Source organism: Leptopilina boulardi, unplaced genomic scaffold (assembly GCF_019393585.1).
Source record: "Leptopilina boulardi isolate dan_hultmark-lab unplaced genomic scaffold, ZJU_Lbou_2.1 LbouV2_52, whole genome shotgun sequence".
NCBI classification, from domain to species: domain Eukaryota; kingdom Metazoa; phylum Arthropoda; class Insecta; order Hymenoptera; family Figitidae; genus Leptopilina; species Leptopilina boulardi.
The window spans coordinates 319,281-325,015 of record NW_026137997.1 but is presented as its reverse complement, the minus strand read 5'-3'; positions in this window follow the sequence as shown (position 1 = coordinate 325,015).

The following is a 5,735-nucleotide window of genomic DNA, read 5'->3' as shown; positions in this document are numbered from 1 at the left end:
GATCAGTGGCATGGCGGTTGCATGACGAGCACATTGGCCCCGATATCTCTCGACATGGATGAAAATTCGCACGACTGATTTATCGACACTCGATCAGGCGTCGATTAACACTCGGAGCGTGTCCGCTCAGCTCCGTTAATTAGCTTTACGGGCATTAATGGCTGAAGCCCATTAAACTATAAAATATTTAAATAGCCAGTCGCGCTCCAACCAGGGGCGTGCCCAGACTTGAATTACCCGCTCGACATCAGGTATATATATGTATATATACATATATATATATCCAGGTTCTATATATCCAAAAAAGACTTCCAAACATATTCAACGATTTCTTTTCTACCTGAAACGCGTTCTATAACTTTAAATTAAATTTAAATCTAATTCTAAAATTAAATTATGGCAAATCAGATATTATCTGCTATTTTAAACATTTATATGTCCTTCAAAAATATAAATAATAATCAATTTCTCGATTAGTTTAATTAATCTTTTTCCTCTTTTCTCTCTAGTGCCACGGAGAAAAATGGGATTGTTGTGCAAACAATTTTTGGATTGTTGTCAGTGGATTTGTTGATATTACAATTCGAAATGTTAATATTACGATTCGGATTGTTTTCAATACAAATGTATGTTGTTTTCACAACAATACGAATTTTTTGTTGTCAATTTTGTTTAGTTTATAATGCCGTACACCCAAGTAGAAATGTGCCACTGGCATAGTACTGACCCAACACTGCCAGTCAGTATAACGGTACTGACTGCCGTACTGGGCCAGTAGTGGACCAACCCTGGCTGGTAACGCTGTCCAGTACTGATTTTGTCCCGCTCACCAGTACTAACGTAGTACTAGAATAATACTGGCAAAGTACTCATCCGGACTTAAAATCTCACTTTTTAACAAAATGCTAAAAGACGCTTTCCAATGCAAATTTCATCCTTATTAGCTTATTACTCCCATTTTTACCACGAACAGGTAATGTGAAGCCAATAATAGTTAATGTTATTTAGAATATATAAAATATTATTAACAATAAATAATTAAAATAATAATTATCATTTATATTAATTAAATTATTTTATTTTTAATAAATTATTTAACAAAAAATAATTTGTGTTGTAAATTTTTTTATTTTTTTAAATTCATAATATTTAATTTTTTTTACTTTGCACTTATACTTAATTTAATAATTATTTAATAATTGATATTACACATGAACAAATATTGTACTTATAACACTTAAATCTAAGAACGAAAAATCTCGCACGCATGGGGGATCGAACCCTAAACCCTTAGAACGCAAGTCAGATACGCATACCGCACAGCCGCGCTGGCTTGAAGTGCTGACTTGAAGTAGTTCACCTAATACAAAAGTTTTGATTTCAAAGTTTGTATTATCTATTGATCACGAAAATAAAATGAATTTATTCTTAAATTTTTTAAACTCACAAAATTTTTTCAATTTTTACAAAGATTTAATGAAATAAAACTGGATATCAATTTCAGTTAAATATTTTTAATAAATTATTTTTACCGTAAATAATATTAAAACAGACAAAAATGATTGATGAATTACATAATTAAAAATAAGTTAATAAAAGACGACTGTAAAATATGAATGGTAAAAAATTTTTTAAATTTAATATTTAATTATTAATAATATTTAAAAATTACAGTGAAAAAATTACATTTGCTTTATTTTTAAAACTATTAGAAAAAAATTCTCAACTTATTGTTATTGTATGCATGATAAATAACTTAATGCACATATTTCAATGAGTACTAAAATAACTAAAAAAACATAAATATATTTTATATCCAAAATTTTGAGGGAAAGTATTCGAAAGAAATTAATATACATTTTTTTAAATAAAAAATCATCGTTTTCTACCTATTGGAATAATTTAAAGACTTTTTCATTTAATGTTTTTTATCACCGACATAGTACTGATTCGGTGTGAATGACAGTGTACTGCCAGTACTGGTTTTAATATTTTTTTACCTCCGACATAGTACTGATTCGGTGTATTAGTCAGTACACTGCCAGTACTGAAAGTCAATACCGACAGCCAGTATTGGATCAGTACCATGCCGGTGTTTAATTACGGCGAGCTACGGATATTTCTACTTGGGCAGTTACAGAAGCAAACTCTTTGTCGATTGCTGATGGAATAATCTGGATTTGTTCAGCAAACAGTTTTATTAATCCATATTACGTAGTCGTCTTGAATTCTCGCAAACTGGCGTGCAGATCGTCGCGTCGTTTGCTTCTGACAGATGTGCCACTTTTGCTTTTATTATTAGTTTTTTTTTTTAATGACAAAGTGATGTTAAATAATGAATCCGGTTAAAGTGAGAAATCCATTGCAAGTGTAGTGAATGGATGAAGAGACAATTTTACCGTTTATCGGTAAGTTATACTCGGTTACTATTGAACATAACCTCACCTTAAAAAAAAACAAAATGTATATTAAATATTATTTAACAACAAATTTCAACTCAAAATAATTTTTTTGATTTCAGGTCCAAGAATTTGATTCAGAAGTTGCATGTTCCATAGATTTTAATGCAAATGAAACTGGTGATATGACCTATGGAAATCTGCTATCGATTATTTTAGAAGGCGAAGAAACTGAACAAAATTGTATTAGACGGATCGAAGCTTTGTTAATACAACAAATTGTATTGCTGATTTAACAATTTAGTTTTGTTATTTCAACTGTTCCATAACAATTTTCTTTGTTCATCAAACAATTCTGTTTGTTCACCGAAAAATCCGAATACACTAAGAAAAAAGATATGTTTGAACCAAATGTACCATTTTTTTATATTTACCCAATTTTTTGGTTAGTTCAAACAAAATTTGTTTAATTCAAATAAATATTTATTTGATCAAAATAACTGTTTGATTTATTTTAATAAATTTTTTGAACAAAGAAAAAATTTGATTGAGCTAAATAAACGTTTGGTTTATGCAACCAAATGTTTGTTTAACTGTATATCAATGCATTTATTTTGTTGATTTAACCAAAATTTGGTTGCTTCAAACGAATTTTTTTCTGAGTGTAGTTTTAATAACAATCCCATTTTAACAATTTTTTTTTTTTGTCTCAAAAACAAATAGAACTGCTGGTTCTATATTGACAATCCGGAATTGTTGTGTGGACTTAATTTTTAGTAACCACAACAATTCTTTTTTTTCCGTGATTGTGAACAAAAATATAATTTTTTGCTTTCAATTAAAAAATTATGATTATGATTCTAAAAATGATTTATTGAATTTTTACGCACTGACAAAAAATATTTGAGTTGACGACAAAAAATTTTGGTTAATATAAGTGCAACAAAAATTTTTAGTTACGTCAACAAATTTTTTATTGTCCCAATCAAATTTTTAGTTGGCACATGCAAACTATAATTGACACAACTAAAAAAAACTTTTATTGTCCTAACTTAAAGTTTGGTTTAATTGGAATAATTGAAATTTTGTTGACAACCCAAACTTATTTTCTTAGTGTATGTTCAGCGTTTTTTTTTGTAATTTGGTATTGTCATTTTTTTTGTAAATTTTTATTTTCATTTATTTAATTTTCTGTATATTGTATGTTTCAATTTTTTTATTTTTATTAAAAATTTTTGTATTTTTGTCAAAATTTTGTTATTTTTAAATTTATTTTACTTTTGTCAATTATTTTAACAATTTTTTTGTTATCTTTTTCGTCTTTTTTATTAGTTTAACTTTGTATATCTTTAATAAAACTTTGTACTTAATAAAATACAATAAAGAAAAATTTATTTGTTATTATTTTTATTTTTATATTCTGAGAAAAGGGACCTAAGAGGTATAAAATTATAGGTTAAGTTTGAAAATTAAAAAAATTAAAACTAACTTTCAATACAAATTGATAATATTAAAGTGTTTATTACATCAAAAATATTCAATAAAAACTTATATTAATTTTGCATAAATATAAAAAGAAACTTTTTATTTAATGTTAAACTCTTTTAAACATAATAATTGTTTAATTCGTTTACTTCTAAGGTCCCTTTCTTCAGAGTGCGTCACATATTATTAGACTCCCTGAAGAGGAAATCATTTTGATAATTATTACAAATTTATTTATTAGTGTGCCATTCCAGGAGTTTTTTAGCACTTTTCGGAGTAACCTTTCCAAATTAAATGAAACATTTTTTTATTAATATTTATTAATATAAAGGTCCAAAAAAATCACTTTTTAAGTAAAAACAATTGTTTATTTAAAAAATACAACAATAAATAATGCAAAAAATTCACTTTTTTCCTGCAACTCCAAATAAATTGGTTTAAAGATCAAAATTTTCCTTATCTTTCAAACTTTAATACCGCACAAGAAACATTGAGTCCGAGAAAATATTCAACTCACAATTTTTCAAACAATGTTTGTTTACTTTTTTGTATTTTATTTACTGTGAAACGTCTGCTAAAGCTGCGCGCGACGTTTGGAAGTTGTCGCTTTCCTTATTGAGCAGAAGCTCATTACACTAGCGTAGTAGAAAGGATGTTGTGCGAAAAGTGAGGTTATGTTGTCATTAAACGAAACGTAAAAATTTCTGGTTATCACATTGAATGGTTTTTAATTATCTACGTTGCAGTAAAAAATCATAAAAAACATTTTTGAAGGATGAAAAACCTCACTTTTCGCACAACATCCTTTCTACTACGCTAGTGTAATGAGCTTCTGCTCAATAAGGAAAGCGACAACTTCCAAACGTCGCGCGCAACTTTAGCAGACGTTTCACAGTAAATAAAATACAAAAAAGTAAACAAACATTGTTTAAAAAATTGTGAGTTGAATATTTTCTCGGACTCAATGTTTCTTGTGCGGTATTAAAGCTTGAAAGATAAGGAAAATTTTGATCTTTAAACCAATTTATTTGGAGTTGCAGGAAAAAAGTGAATTTTTTGCATTATTTATTGTTGTATTTTTTAAATAAACAATTGTTTTTACTTAAAAAGTGATTTTTTTGGACCTTTATATTAATAAATATTAATAAAAAAATGTTTCATTTAATTTGGAAAGGTTACTCCGAAAAGTGCTAAAAAACTCCTGGAATGGCACAGTATTATTATTTATTTATTATTATAAAGTTTTATTATAATATACTTCTCCGAATATCATCGTTTTTATTATATTAACCTATATCTTAAAAAAATACGAAATTGAAAATAATTTTGTATGTATTATAATTTTTTTAAATGCTTTTGCACTAAAAGGAATTTTTTTCTTTTTTTTATAAATTTGTAAGCCTGTACATTATAAATAAATAAATAATAAAAACTCGAAGTTTAAAAAAAAAAAATTGCAGGAATGTGTCGAAAATAAAGAAAAATGGAATGTTTCATTTATAATGTTTTTTTTATTTTTGCAAAAAAAGTAAAGAAACAATAAAAATGACGCATTGTTGTTTTTTTTTTTTTTTGGAGGGAAATATTGGGAAAGGAAATTGACGTCATTTTTGAGGTATTCACCGAATTATAATAATTGGTAAAAATATTTATCTAAATGCCGCAAAGTCTCTTCTTAATAAAATGTCGATATGCTTTCTACAACATTTCAAATATTGTGCGTTTTATGAAATTTTTTTTTTTTCCTAACGAAATCACAAATTCTAAATAAAATTTATTATACTGTACCTGAGCGATTTATTAATATTATGTATATATATATATATAGAAAATTATCTAAATTTTTAAATT